Genomic DNA, 16,988 nt, shown 5'->3' with positions numbered 1-16,988 from the left:
CACGTTTTCAGTTCTGCCAACAAATATTCTATAGGATTGAGGTCAGGGATTTGTGTGGCCACCTTGACTTTGTTGTCCTTAAGCCATTTTGCCACAACTTTGGAAGTATGCTTGGGGTCATTGTTCACTTGGAAGACCCATTTGGAAGCAAGCTTTAACTTCTTCGGTAAATGATTTTATTTATTTGGTTATCAAAAATGCTAAGCTAGCTTGGAATACTCTTACACAAATGCTTGATTTGCTATGGTTCATTTTTGAAAATCTGAGATGACTGACTGATGTCTTGAGATGTTGCTTCAATATATCCACATAATTTACCTTCCTCATGAAGCCATCTATTTTGTGAAGTGCACCAGTCCTTCCTGCAGCAAAGCACCCCCACAACATGATGCTGCCACCCCATGCTTCACGGTTGGGATGGTGTTCTTTGGCTTGCAAGTCCTCCCCCTTTTCCTCCAAACATAACGATGGTCATTGTGGCCAAACAGTTCAATTTTTGTTTCATTAAATCAGAGGACAGTCCTCGCTGAGTGGCATCCAGGTTATGCCGATATAGGACCCGTTACTGTGGATATAGAAACTTTTGTACCTGTTTCCTCCAGCATCTTCACAGGGTCCTTTGCTGTTGTTCTGGGATTGATTTGCACACCAAAGTACGTTCATCTCTGGGGGACAGAATGCATCCCCTTCCTGAGCGGTATGACGGCTGCTTGATTCCATGGTGTTTATACTTGCGTACTATTGTTTGTACAGATTAAAGTGGTCCCTTCAGGCATTTGGAAATTGCTCCCAAGGATGACCTAGACTTGTGGAGGTCTACATTTTTGATTTTGATTTTCCCACGATGTCAAGCAAAGAGGCAGTGAGTTTGAAGGTAGGCCTTCAAATACATTCCACAGGTACACCTCCAATTGACTCAAATGTTGTCAATTAGCCTATCAGAAGCTTCTAAAGCCATTTCATCATTTTTTGGAAGCTGATAAAACAGCATGGTTATTACACAGGTGCAACTTGTGCTGGGGCCAATAAAATGCCACTCTAAAATGTGCAGTTTTGCAACACTAGACAATGCTACAGTTGTCTCAAGTTTTTAGGGAGCGTGCAATTGGCATTCTGACGGCAGGCATGTCGACCAGAGCTGTTGCGAGATAGTTGAATATTAATTTCTCTACCATAAGCCGCCTCTAAAATTGTTTTAGAGAATTTGGCAGTACGTCCAACTGGCCTCACAAACGCAGACCACGTGTGTTGTGTCATGTCGGCTCGTGGTTTGCTGATGTCAATGTTTTGAACAGAGTGCCCCATTATGGCGATGAGGTTATGATATGGTCAGGCATAAGCTACGGACCACAAATACAATGCACAGAAATACCTTGATAAGATCCTAAATCCCATTATGAGGCCCCTTTATTTTAAGGTATCTGTGACCAACAGATGCATGTCTGCATTCCAGTCATGTAAAATCCATATATGAGGACCTAATGAATGTATTTAAATTGACTGATTTCCTTATATGAACTGTAACTCAGTAAATTGTTAGATATTGTTGCACGTTGCATTTATATTTATGTTTAGTATAATTTCTATCTGTTTTTTACATCCACGTTACATGGTTAGGAAATCTCCTGTCCCTAGCTACTGTGAAGGTGCGGTCACTTACAAAACCTCCTCAATCAATCATAGACTGTGCATTGCCATTAGGTCCTGGCAAACAAAATCATTTGCATAGGTGTAATGACCTGCTGCACCTGTTTGTGACTCACAGGTGTACAAGCTGGGCCCCATAGACCTGGCTTGAGTTCAGGACTCATCAAATGTGAAATGTTTTGATTGGGGTTAAAAAACGAAGATGAACATTCTCATTGGATAAGGTTAGGAAGCACCTCCTCCATTTCCATCCGTTTTGCCCCAGTTAAGTTGTGTCTGTAGTGTATGACCCACCATTCTGTTCTTGACAGACATACTTTCCTGGAGAGAGAAGAGCTCCATCAGTCAAGGTTAGAAATGGTTGTTTTTTCTCCTAAAAAAATCGGATTGATTGCTGTTTTCACTTCTGACTTTCTTGGGGGGTCAGAGGACGGAGTTTCCCATACAAAAAAAAAATTAGAATGTCCTTCGATTTCAATGAAAATTCTGAATTTCTGAAAATAAATGTATGGGATGAAGGTTAGATAGTACTATAGTACTAAACTGTAATTGTAATAATCCACATTTACATCTATATTATATGATTGTCTGTTCATATGTTTTTTTGAATGCATTAATCTATCGCTCCCTCTGTCTATGTGTCCGTCACTTTGTCTTTCTATCTCTGTCTTGCTCTGTCTCTCTCCCTCTATCAGCTTCCATTACACACCAGAACTGCACCAACTGAAAATATGAATACTTCAACCTCATCTGCAAACTCTTCCCTGCCTACATATCAATTTGCTGCTTTCTTTTCCCAAGACCAATCAATCAGCACTGCTTCCTATGCAATCAACTTCATCCTGGGCCTCCCCACCAATATCTACATCCTGTGGATGATACTGACTGAAGTGGAAGGGACGATGGTCTCAGAGTTCTTCACTCTCAACCTGGCCTTGTCTGAGGTCCTCTTTTGCCTGTCAGCTATCATGTATTTCATCTGGCTACACCACCCAATAATCATTGTCTCGTACATCATGGTATTTTCTTATGGTTTTCTAATGACAGGCCGTCCCATGTTCCAGTGCTGTATCTGTGTGGAGCGCTACCTGGCAGTGGTCCACCCTGTGGTCTTCCTGAGGTACAAACCCCTAAGATACAGGGTGGGGTGTTGTGGTGTTGTCTGGCTGATGGTGCTTGGGTCCTGTCTGTTCTTTATGTGTGGGAGTGAAATACATTTTATATTTCATGTTTACTGGTGTGAGCTTCTGATGTTTTTGTTGAAGCTATTCTGCTGCCTCTCAGTTCTCAGGGCTCTGAAACGTCCCGGGCCGGGGAAGGGGAGAGGGAGGGGACAAATAACATGAAGATGAGAGCGTTTAAGATCATTTTAATAATCTTAAAAGTTTGTTTGAACGTTAACGAGTTTCTGTTTGCATTAAGGATTTGTTTCATTATCAATGTGATTACTGGGTTGGTGCAGCCCTTCCTTTACATCTACATGTCTGTATCAGAATTCTCTAAGAGATAATAGAGGCTATATAATAGGCTTTATGAAGTCCTGTGTTTCTACCACCTGATTCCAAAGTAGAATTGTGTAAATACCTGTAGAAATGCGTTGTGTAACTGTTTTTTACTGATTTGTTCATGCCGGGCTCATCTGCAAAAGAGATAGTGGTCTCAGCATGAATCCCTGCATAAAAAAACGGTTTTTTTTAAACGAATAATTGTAAACTAGTTACAATATGTTTGCAGCTGACAGACAATGTTTTGATTGGATATGAGTTATATATGGTGATGATGTATGGAAACATATGTATATTTCAATCCCGTCCCACTAGAGTGAAAGAATATATTTTTTATGTTAATTTTAGTTCTAGAACTAAACATTACATTCATATCTGTATTTAATAGTGAAATGGGCCGATACTACCCACATTGTACAAGGCTTTTAAAGTGTATATATTACACTTGGTGTTTTTATTCTTTGGAACTTTAATAAATGAGTGTGATAAACTACACAAGTATCGTTCTGTTACTTGTTGTAAAGAAGAGAAAACATCCAGACCTCAATACTATAGTACTATAGCAGGTGAGGAGGCTACAGCCAACTGTGACCAAATGTCAGAAGATACTGTCATTAACCTCTGCAGATACATTTTGATGTCTTTACAATTCCGTGTCTACCTTCTAGCCATTTTATACTGTGCAACTTGATAAATAATTTCCATTTCTTCTAGCATGTCATACCAACAAAATGTATACATTATTTGGCTAGTATGAAGAGAGGAGACACCAGTTATCTATTTCAGGTTAAATAATAGAAAACTAAAATCAGCAAGCATATTTCCCTACAGGAATCGAGTTTGACAGCCCTGCTCTAAGGTGGCGTAGTCTGTGGCACACCATGAATGACAACAGCCTTGAACACGGGACCTTACAATTGTTAACCCAACACCTTAGCTGTTACAGTACGCCAAGAGATATGAATGTCATTTCGAGGTCGCTATAGGTGGTGGGTTACAGTCGCTATAGGTGGTGGGTTACGGTCGCTATAGGTGGTGGTTTAAGGTCGCTATAGGTGGTGGGTTACGGTCGCTATAGGTGGTGGGTTACGGTCGCTATAGGTGGTGGGTTAAGGTTTCTATAGGTGGTGGGTTAAGGTCGCTATAGGTGGTGGGTTAAGGTCGCTATAGGTGGTGGGTTAAGGTCGCTATAGGTGGTGGGTTAAGGTTTCTATAGGTGGTGGGTTAAGGTCGCTATAGGTGGTGGGTTAAGGTCGCTATAGGTGGTGGGTTAAGGTTTCTATAGGTGGTGGGTAAAGGTTTCTATAGGTGGTGGTTTAAGGTCGCTATAGGTGGTGGTTTAAGGTCGCTATAGGTGGTGGTTTAAGGTCGCTATAGGTGGTGGTTTAAGGTCGCTATAGGTGGTTGTTTAAGGTCGCTATAGGTGTTGGTTTAAGGTCGCTATAGGTGGAGGTTTAAGGTCGCTATAGGTGTTGGTTTAAGGTCGCTATAGGTGGTGGTTTAGGGTCGCTATAGGTGGTGGTTTAAGGTCGCAATAGGTGTTGGTTTAAGGTCGCTATAGGTGGTGGTGTAACGGCTTTCTTCATATGAAGGAGAGTCGGACCAAAATGCGGCGTGGCTATTTAGATTCATGTTTAATTTAAAAAAACAACTAAACACAAACACTACAAAACAAAAACGTAACACGAAATCCGGAACAGCCTTTACTGGTGCAAAATAACACATAGACAGAAACAAGGACAATCACCCACGACACACTCAAAGAATATGGCTGCCTAAATTATGGTTCCCAATCAGAGACAACGATAAACACCTGCCTCTGATTGAGAACCACTTCAGACAACCATAGACTTTGCTAGCAAACCCCACTAAGCCACAATCCCAATACCTATGAAAAACCCCAAGACAAAACACACCACATACCAAAACCCATGTCACACCCTGGCCTGACCAAATAAAGAAAGAAAACACAAAATACTAAGACCAGGGCGTGACAGGTGGTTTAAGTTCGCTATAGGTGGTGGGTTAAGGTCGCTGCAATATTGTAACATAACTGATAAGGCTTGCAGACAAAAGGTGTCTTGCTTAGAAATGTCCACTAGGCTGCCATCAGAAAGGTGCTGATAAGGCTTGCAGACAAAAGGTGTCTTGCTTATGTCCAGGTGGTGGGTTAAGGCTCTGCTATAGGTGGTGGGTTAAGGTCCTATAGGTGGTGGGTTACACAATTGGCCTAGCGTCGCCCGGGTTAGGGAGGGCTTGGTGGTGGGTTAAGTCCTTGTCTCATCGCTCACCAGCGACTCCTGTGGGTGGGCTGGGCGCAGGTGTGCTCTAACCAAGGTGGCCGGGTGCATGGTGTTTCCTTCGGGTCGCATTGGTGCGGCTGGCTTCTATAGGTTGGATGCACGCTGTGTTAAGAAGTTTCAGTGCGGCTTGGTTGGGTTGTGTATCGGAGGACACATGACTTTCAAGGTGGTGGTCTCTCCCGAGCCCGTGGGTAAAGGAGTTGTAGCAATGAGACAAGATAGTAGCTACTGCAACAATTGGATACCACGAAATTGGGGAGAAAAGGGGTTAAAAAAAGAAGAAAAAAAGAAATGTCCACTAGAATTCCAGCCCATTTCCATGTTGCACATAGGTTTGTATTTTTAATGCTACCTGCTGACATCCTGAATCCATCCAGAGATTAAATTCATTACTAATGTGACTTGTAGATGCACACACGCAATAAAAGATTGCGGTGCAGTGGATAGCAGCCATTTTACAGGCCCCAATCGTACAATTTTTTCCTTATTTTTTTATTTAATCGTCTCCGTCATAATTTCCTATGACTAAAAAAACAGTTTCTGGACATCAGAACAGAGATCACGAACCTCAATTTGGATGATTATTTCTACTTCAACGAGTCGGCAGCACTGCTCCCAGGGCCTAATCACCGGGACTCGAAGGAGGAGTCAACAGCGCAAGAGAGACAGACGAGCCGACATCCTGACGAGATTACGTTGGCAAGCTAATAGACGGCCTCTACCCTCCGTTCCATTGGCGAACGTACAGTTCCTAAAGAACGAACTGGACAAGTTCCGCGCAAGACACACCTATCAACGAGTCCTGAAGAACTCTAATTTTATATATTTCTCTTAGTCGTGGTGGATAATATACACCCATTAATGTGACTGAAATTATAATTCTCATTACATGGTAAAATAAAAGAGAACAACAAATCTTTCATGGTTGACCCAAACTATCATCCAGTGATTTGTCTAACAAACAACCTTCCTGGACATGAATAACCTCCCTGGACACTTAGAGATAAGGTTTCTGGAGCCTCCCTCAGCAAAATACATTTCCCAGCGCCCCCACCCCTGACCATTCTGTAGCAACTCTCTCTTGCTGTATCCAAATCATAACTAAAACATCTTAGAAATTATCCAACCCAAATTTAAAATAACAGTCATTAGTGCTTACTTTGAGTATAGGACTCGAATTCCAGCTTCTCAATTTAGCACACATCATCCCTGATAGAATGTACATAGAACCTTGTTATTGCTGGTAATAACTCTTCTCATGACAGCCCTCCTTTTCCCTGTTTTTCTGTCACGAGGGGCCTTGTAATGAAAGATCAGTATCTCAATCTGGTGAAAGTTGTATCGAAACAAAAATACAAAAAAATGAAATCAGCAATATATGTATCACAATCCATTTGAAGTAACTGTCCTCTCTTATTAATATATATTTTATCTTCTATATGCAGACTGACCACAGTACCTGTGTATATTTACCCAAAAACCAGGACCACAGGGAATTTTTCCCTTCGAACACATGATTGAAAAACAACATTTTGAATCAAAAATTAGCTAATTCGAATAACTAATCAACATAGAATTACAACTCTTTATAACTCCCTACGGAAATAATATATCAAAGTAATAGTACAATTTGAATAGAGACGGGTGTTTCTCATTCATTTTATAATTAAATCCCCCTTGGTTCCGATCATTTCTAGTGAGATTGATTAGGCCTCACCAGAATGTCAGGATACAGGGCATTCAACACCATTAAAATACTTCCTCTTCCATTTCTTCCCCTCCTTCAGAACCCATTTCACAACCGTAGTATCTCATCCTTCTGCATACCCAATTTAAAACTGAATTGAAAAGGCCCCATCCAAAATACACCCCACAGTATCAAGACCACTAATGCACATTCGTAACCATTAAATGTTGTGTGCGTGCTGGTGAACCGTAGGTCCAGAACACACATGAATTGGCCTCACTGGCTCACATCAGCACACATTCATTCACACATAGGTGTTCCTTTTGTCCAGGTGGGAAAGGGCAGTATGGAGTGAAATAAAGTTTGCGTCCTCTGTGGATCTGTTGTGTTGATATGCAAAATGGAGTGGGTCTAGGGTTTCTGGGATAATGGTGCTGGTGTGAGCCATGACCCGCCTTTCAAAGCACTTCATGGCTACAGACGTGAGTGCTACTGGTCTGTAGTCATTTACACAGGTTACCTTAGTGTTCTTGGGCACAGGCACCATGGTGGTCTGCTTAACCTTTTGCGTGCAGGGGGCAGTATTTTTGTTTTTGGCTAAAGAACGTACCCATTTGAAACTGCCTATTTCTCAGCCCCAGAAACTAGAATATGCGTATAAATGTCAGATTAGGATGGAAAACACTCTAAAGTTTCCAAAACTGTCAAAATATTGTCTGTGAGTATAACAGAACTGATATTGCAGGCGGAAACCTGTGGAAAATCCAATTAAGGAAGTGCCTCTTATTTTGAAAACTCTCTGTTCCTATGCATGCCTATCCTCCATTTAAAGGGATATCAACCAGATTCATTTTTCTATGGCTTTCCTAAGGTGTCAGTCTTTAGACATAGTTTGACTTTTATTTTGAAAAATGAGCAAGAAAGATCACATTGCGTAAGTGGCTAGGTGGGGGCTCTCAGAGTGAGTTTGCGCAACAGAGTAAAGCGGCCATTGTTTCTCCCTGTCCTATTGAAAAACCTACACTCCCGGTTGATATATTATCGAATATATATTTTAGAAACAACCTGAGGATTGATTATAAAAAACATTTGACATGTTTCTGTGGACATTATGGATATTATTTGGAATTTGTCTGCATTGTCGTGACCGCTCTTTCCTGTGGATTTCTGAACATAATGCGACAAACAAACGGAGGTATTTTGGATATAAAAATAATATTTATGGAACAGTTGTTGTGTAACTGGGAGTCTCGAGAGTGAAAACATCCGAAGATCATCAAAGGTAAGCGATTAATTTGATTGATTTTCTGATTTTCGTGACCAAGCTACTTTGATGCTAGGTGTTCATAATGTTTTGTCTAGTGATCGATAAACTCACACAAACGCTTGGATTGCTTTCGCTGTAAAGCATATTTTCTAAATCTGAGATGACAGGTGGATTAACAAAAGGCTAGGCTGTGTTTTGCAATATTGCACTTGTGATTTCATGAATATGAATATTTTCTAGTAATATTATTAGACTGTGGCGCTATGCTATTCAGCGTTGTTGATGACATTTATCCCGGAACTGGTATGGGTGGTTCAGAGAGGTTAATCCTCACGTGACCTAAAATGTAATTCAACTATAATATTTCATACAGAAAGAAGTATGTTCAATAGAAAAGCAAAATTAGCAGGTCCAAATGTGAGTTATCAAAACTCAGTATTCTACTTCGTTTGGGAAGAAACAAGCCTGAAACATTGATCAAAGACTGTTGACATCTAGTGGAAGCCAAAGTAATTGCATTCTGGGAGCTGGAATTGCTTATAGGCTCCATCGCTTTCCATTGTAAGAGCATGGGATCCAAAAGAAAAGAAAAACATTCCGGATGGTTTTTCTTTGGATTTTCTCCTACCATATCAATTGTATTCCATTTCTGTTAGTCACATGTCTGTGGCACTTGAGTTTATGTCTCAGTGGTTGAATCGTGTTATGTTCATACAAAAATTGACACATGTTAAGTTTGCTGAAAATAAACACAGTTGACAGTGAAAGGACGTTTCTTGTTTTGCTGAGTTATATATATTTTTTAAATCATCAGAGATATATATATATATATATATATATATATCTGATGATTTAAAAAAAATCTGAATATTGTCCATTTTTGCTAATAAATTATTTTATTATTTATTTTAAATAATTATCCGTAATTATTGGGACAGTGAAGCATTTTTTATTCTTACGCTCTATACTTCAAAAGTTTGTATTTGAAATCAAACAATGGCTATATTAACAAATATCATTCCCCAAGATATGCCAACGATCTTGATCTTTAGCTTGTGTGCGGCCATGGAAACCAATTTCAGAGGCAGTTTGGAACTCGGTAGGGAGTGTTGCAGCCGAGGACAGAAGATTTTTTACGTGCTACGTGTTTCAGCACTCGGCGGTCCCCTGAGCATGTGTGACCTACCACTTCGCAGCTGAGACGATGTTGCTCCTAGATGTTTCCACTTCACAATAACAGCACTTACAGATGACCGGGAAGCTCTAGCAGGGCAGAAATTTGACAAACTGACTTGTTGGAAAGGCAGCATCCTATCAGGGTGCCACGTTAAAAATCTCTGACCTCTTCAGTAAGGCCATCCTTTTGTCAATGTTTATCCATGGAGATTGCATGGCTGTGTGCTTGATTTTGTACACCTGTCAGCGACAGGTGTGGTGGAAATAGTAGAATCCAATCATTTGTAGGGGTGTCCACATACCTTTATATAAATAGTGTATTAACCCCATGTATACCCCATGTATACATGTAACGATCCTCTTCGTCTGATGAAGAGTAGTCAGGATTGGACCAATACGCAGCGTGGTAAGTGTCCATAATTTGTATTTTATTAAATCAACTGAGCACGACCGACGAAACGATACAGTTCTGTATGGTGAAAACAACTACCCACAAACACAGGTGGGAAAAGGCTACCTAAGTATGGTTCTCAATCAAAGACAACGATAGACAGCTGCCTCTTATTGAGAACCACACCCGGCAAAACACATAGAACTAGACAACCTAGAACACAACATAGAATGCCCATCCCAACTCACGCCTTGACCAACCAAAATAGAGACAATAAAAAGGATCTCTAAGGTCAGGGCGTGACAATACATTGTAAAATGTTGGTATTATAGCCCAATGTCACTATTAAATACAGATATGAAAGTAATGCCTGTTGACAGTTCTAGAAATATATTTTTAAAGTTGTCTTCGACTTTATTGGGAAGGGATTAAAATATACATATTTTCCCACACATCATCGGCAATATATAACAAATATATAATCACAACATTATTTGTCAGCTAAAAACATGTTGTAATTAGTTTACAATGTTATGTTGATATTGTATATACAATTTGTATTTCATTTAACCTTTTTTAAGCAAAGTCATGTTGATACCAAGGTCTCTTTTGCAGAAGAGCCTTACATGAACACATCAATAAACAATTATTACACTATTCTAGCCTCTATTTTATCTTACAGAGCGTGATACAGGGCAGTTTCCCAGCCCTGTGGAGGTACAGGAGGGGCTGCACCAACCCAGTAATCACGTTGATTATGAAACAAATGTTAGATGCCAAAAGAAAATCCCCATCAGTCAAACAACCTTTTAAAGGTATAAATATCTCATAAGGAAGATAATTCACCATCATAGCCACCATGATAATCAAAATGATCCTAAAAGCCCTCATCTTCATGTTATTTGTCCCCTCCCTGTCCCCTTCCCCTGGCCCAGGACGTTTCAGAGCCCTGAGAACTGAGAGGCAGCAGAATAGCTTCAACAAAAACAACATCAGAACCTCACCCCAGTAAGCATTAAATAAAACATCTCTTTCATTCACCAGCACAAAGAACAGACAGGATCCAAGAACCATCAGCCAGACAACACCACAACACCCCACCCTGTATCTCAGGGGTTTGTACCTCAGGTAGACCACAGGGTGGACCACTGCCAGGTAGCGCTCCACACAGATACAGCACTGGAACAGGGGACGACTGGTGAAAAGAAAACCATAAGAAAATAACAAGAAGTACAAGACAACGATTGAGGGGTCGTGCAGACTGATGAAATGAAAGATAGCAGACAGGGAGAAGAGGACCTCAGTAACGGCCAGGTTGAGAAAGAAGAACTCTGAAGCCATCGTCCCTCCCACTTCAGTCCCCGCTTCAGTCACTATCAGCCATAGAATGTAGACATTAGTGGGGAGACCCAGTATGATGTTGATTGCAAAGGAAGCAGTGCTGATTGATGTGATTTGGGCAAAGTAGACAGCCAGTAGATCTTTAGGAAGGGAAGAGTTGGTAGCTGGAGTTGAAGTATTCATCTTTTCACTTGGTGTAGTTCTGAAGTGTGAGGCTGAGAGAGACAGAGAGAGAGAGAGAGAGAGAGAGAGAAAGAGAGAGAGAGAGAGATGCATGAAATTAACTGTCAACACCAGATCATACAATATACACATACATTTAAATAACCTTTTATGGTGTTTCCTCAATACAAACGGAAAAGTCTAATTCCTGTAAGATATAAAGCATGCATAAAATATACCTAATAAATTTTGTCCTGCTTTAACATAATTCAGAATTCCAGAACAAAAGGGAACTGAATTCTTCTTTTAAAGCAACAATTCTGATTTTGAAGAGGAAAAAAACTATTTCAAACCTTGACTGATGGAGCTCTTGTCTCTCCTAGAAAGTCTGTGTCCATCAATAACTGAATGTTGGTTCATACACAACAGACACAACATAATAGGGGGAAAACTGATGGAAATGGAGGAGGTTCTTTCTAATCTTATCCAATGAGAATGCTCAACTTTTTTTTTAAACCCATTCAAAACATGTCCTGAACACAAGTCAGGTCTATTAGTCTCAGCTTGAACACCTGAGTCACAAACAGGTGCAGCAGGTCATTACACCTATGCAAATGACTGTGTTTAACAGAACCAAATGGCCATACACAGTCTATGATTAATCGAAGAGGTTGTGAAGCCTCACACTGCAGGCCTTAATGCTCAAATCTGTTTTGTTTTTCAAATCAGTTTTAGAATACTGACTGTCCAAACAGTACTGACTGTCCAAGAAAGTTATACAAGTGACCAGATCGGATTTGTGTGCAGTCAGACATAGTGAATGCTGTAATGTAGGCTGATTGGTGCTTGTGCTTCCTGTCACTTAGAAGTTATGTAGCAAGCTATGGTGACAACATTGCCTGCCTTGGACATTTCCCTTTTTTTATTTAACGAGGCAAGTCAGTTAAGAACAAATTATTTTTTTCAATGATGGCTTAGGAACAAACAGTGGGTTAACTGCCTGTTCAGGACCAGACTGACAGAGTTGTACCTTTTCAGCTCAGGGATTTGAACTTGCAACCTTTCAGTTACTAGTCCAACGCTCTAACCTCTAGCCTACCCTGCCGCCCCAATTTGGTTTGATTGTTCAAAATCATAGTGTAAGAACACTTTTACAACCTCAAAGGATTTTCACCTTTATTTAACCAGGTAGGCAAGTTGAGAACAAGTTCTCATTTACAATTGCGACCTGGCCAAGATAAAGCAAAGCAGTTCGACACATACAACGACACAGAGTTACACATGGAGCAAAACAAACATACAGTCAATAATACAGTTTAAACAAGTCTATATACGATGTGAGCAAATGAGGTGAGATAAGGGAGGTAAAGGCAAAAAAAGGCCATGGTGGCAAAGTAAATACAATATAGCAAGTAAAACACTGGAATGGTAGATTTGCAATGGAAGAATGTGCAAAGTAGAAATAAAAATAATGGGGTGCAAAGGAGCAAAATAAATAAATCAATTAAATACAGTAGGGAAAGAGGTAGTTGTTTGGGCTAAATTATAGGTGGGCTATGTACAGGTGCAGTAATCTGTGAGCTGCTCTGACAGTTGGTGCTTAAAGCTAGTGAGGGAGATAAGTGTTTCCAGTTTCAGAGATTTTTGTAGTTCATTCCAGTCATTGGCAGCAGAGAACTGGAAGGAGAGGCGGCCAAAAAAAGAATTGGTTTTGGGGGTGACTAGAGAGATATACCTGCTGGAGCGTGTGCTACAGGTGGGAGATGCTATGGTGACCAGCGAGCTGAGATAAGGGGGGACTTTACCTAGCAGGGTCTTGTAGATGACATGGAGCCAGTTGGTTTGGCGACGAGTATGAAGCGAGGGCCAGCCAAAGAGAGCGTACAGGTCGCAATGGTGGGTAGTATATGGGGCTTTGGTGACAAAACGGATTGCACTGTGATAGACTGCATCCAATTTGTTGAGTAGGGTATTGGAGGCTATTTTGTAAATGACATCGCCAAAGTCGAGGATTGGTAGGATGGTCAGTTTTACAAGGGTGTGTTTGGCAGCATGAGTGAAGGATAAGACAATCCAACTTTCAAACTAGTCATTTTTGGCTAGGCACATCTGTCAACTAGCTAGCTAGGTAGCTTTGTAGCACATTCACTCATTTGTTTGTAAACAATTAACAAGCCAGTTAGCTACCACATATTCTTGTCAAAACTGTCAACATAGTAGCTAGCAATCAACAACATATGCGAAATAAGTATAAAAAACACTTAAATCAGATTTGCCTGTTCAAGTAAAAAGGTTGCATGGCCAGGGATCAGATTTGTGTCTGATTTCAAATCACACATGAAGGAGGTTTGAAATGGCTTCAAATATCTGATTTCATGTGCTTTTTGCCTGTTGAGTCTACAGGAAAAATAATAGATTTGAATCAGATATGCAAAAAAATATGGATTTGAGTCACTTCAAACGTGAACAAGGCTTAATTGACATCACCTATGCATTAGCTAGAGACATGGGAGTTCCTAACCATGTGATGTGGCCATATATACAGATATAGTTGACATTTTAGCAGACACTCTTATCCAGAGCAACTTACAGTAGTAGTGAGTACATGCTCTAACTTTTTCAGACTTTTACCCCATATGAATCAAACCCACAGCCCTGGCATTGCAAGTGCCATGCTCTACCAACTGTGCAACACAGGACCCATGTTTAGTTTAGCAAGTGTACACTACCGTTCAAAAGTTTGGGGTCACTTAGAAATGTCCTTGTTTATGAAAGAAAAGCACATTTTTTGTCCATTAAAATAAAATAGATCAGAAAAACAGTGTAGACATTGTTCATGTTGTAAATGACTGTTGTAGCTGAAAACTGATGATTTTTAATGGAATATCTACATAGGTGTACAGAGGCCCATTATCAACAACCATCACCCCTGTGTTCCAATGGCACGTTGTGTTACCTAATCCAACTTTATCATTTTAAAAGGCTAATTGATAATTATAAATCCCAGGCAGATTAGACATAGATTAGACATCACTTCTAAAATGGCAAAGCAGCAAGACATCTTTGTTTTTGTCCCATGTTTTGTCCCATGTAAATATTCAGCTTTTTTCAATTTTCAGTAAACTTTTTCGAATTAAATATACCTTCCTGCAACCCACCTCACCCAACGTGGTATGAATCTGCTATTTGTTGTTGACTTTATAACTGGAACCTCCATAAGAGGCTAGCCTTCAGAGGCTTGTTAGCCACTGCTAGCAGTATTTACCTTTAGCACAGACACCAGCCGCTTTAGCCCGGAAAATATCTGCCAGTCTGCACAGCGCGATATCAGCCCTGAGCACATCGGACTGCTTTTTTCCACCCACACTATATCACCAGATTCCTGGCGCAAGCTCTGGACCATTTCAATGGATCATCGTAGCTAGCTAGCTGCTACCGAGTGGCTATCGTGGCTAACGCCCTTGTCCAGAAGCAAGCACCAGCTCGCCTCGAGCTACGCCCATTCCCATGGCTAGCAAACGAAGTACACCAACTACAATACCTGTCTTGCCAATTGGCCTGGACCGTTTTCTCGACACGGAGCCCCGCCGATCCATCACAACTGGTCTGCTGAAGTATTTTGGCTGATGTGCTCTAAACCGGCCTCTGCGTCGTTGTTGTCGTTCTGGACCCAGCTAATAGCCCCGGTCCGCTAACTCTGAGGGCCGTGTCTCCCACTTGCTTAGCGTAGTGACGACTGCCGAGCAGCTCCCTGTTTCGTCCATTGCTGCCTATTGGACAATATGATCACTCGGCTACACAGCTGATGCCTACTGGACTCTTCATTAACACAGTACTTCATTTTGTTTATCTGTCGGCCCCAGCCTCGACCTCAGGCCCTGTGTGCAGCTAACTGACCCTCTCTGTCCATTCATCGCCATTTACCAGTTTTTCAGCCAAGGTGTCAGATTATATGCATATCCTAGCTTCTGGGCCTGAGAAACAGGCAGTTTACTTGGGGCACCCAAAGAAGTTAACACCCCGGCCACCCTACAATCTAAGCTTGACACCATCAATCTCACACTAATTATCAAGTAACCTACCAGGTACAACCCCAATACCGTAAACATGGGAACCCTCATAGATATCATTCTAACCAACTTTCCCTCTAAATACACCTTTGCTGTTTTCAACCAGGATCTCTGCGATCACTTCCTAATTGCCTGCATCCGTTATAGGTCCGCGGTCAAACGACCACCCCTAATCACTGTCAAACGCTCCCTAAAACACTTCTGCGAGTAGGCCTTTCTAATCAACCTGGCCCGGGTATCCTGGAAGGATATTGACCTTATCCCGTCAGTAGAGGATGCCTGGTTGTTCTTCAAAAGTTACTTCCTCACCATCTCAATAAATAAGCATGCCCCTTTCAAAAAATGTAGAACTAAGAACAAATATAGCCCTTGGTTCACTACAGACTTGACTGACCTTGACCAGCACAAAAACATTCTGTGGCGCACTGCACTATCTTTGAATAGTCCCCGCGATACGCAACTTTTCAGCAAAGTCAGGTACTAATATACACAGTCAGTTAGGAAAGCAAAGGCTAGGTTTTTCAAACAGAAATTTGCATCCTGCAGCACTAACTCCATAAGGTTTTGGGACACTGTAAAGTCCATGGGTAATAAGAGCACCTCCTCTCAGCTGCCCACTGCACTGAGGCTAGGAAACCCTGTAACCAACGATAATCAAGAATTTCAATAAGCATTTCTCTACTGCATCTCTATTGGATGCAGTCTATCACAGTGCCATCTGTTTTGTCACCAAAGCCCCATATATTACCCACCATTGCGACCTGTGTGCTCTCATTGACTGGTCCTCGCTACATATTCGTCGCCAAACCCACTGGCTCCAGATCATCTATAAGTCTTTGCAAGGTAAAGCTCTGCCTTATCTCAGCTCACTGGTCACCATAGCAACACCTACCCGTAGCATGCGCTACAGCAGGTATATTTCACTGGTCATCCCCAAATCCAACACCCACTTTGGCCACCTTTCCTTCAAGTTCTGTGCTGCCAATGACTGGAGCGAATTGCAAAAATCACTGAAGTTGGAGACTTATATCTCCCTCACTAACTTCAAGCATCGGCTGTCAGAGCAGCTTTCCAATCTCTGCAGCTGTACACAGCCCATCTGTAAATAGCCCATCCAACCAACTACCTACCTCATCCCCATATATATATATATATATATATATACTTTTTTCTTCTCTTTTGCACACCAGTATTTATACCAGTATTTATACTTCCACATGCTCATCTGCAAATCTTTCACTCGTGTTAATTGCTAGAATATAATTACTTCGCCACTATTGCCTATTTACTGCCTAACCTCCTTACTTAATTTGCCCACACTGTATACAGATTTTCTATTGTGTTGTTGACTGTATGTTTGTATATCCCATGTGTAACTCTGTTGTTGTTTTTGTCGCACTGCTTTGCTTTATCTTGGCCAGGTCACAGTTGTAAATGGG

The sequence above is a fragment of the Oncorhynchus masou genome, chromosome 20 (genome assembly GCF_036934945.1).
Source record: "Oncorhynchus masou masou isolate Uvic2021 chromosome 20, UVic_Omas_1.1, whole genome shotgun sequence".
In the NCBI taxonomy this organism is placed as follows: domain Eukaryota; kingdom Metazoa; phylum Chordata; class Actinopteri; order Salmoniformes; family Salmonidae; genus Oncorhynchus; species Oncorhynchus masou.
The sequence above is the reverse complement of the archived record's forward strand: the minus strand, read 5'-3'. Positions refer to the sequence as shown.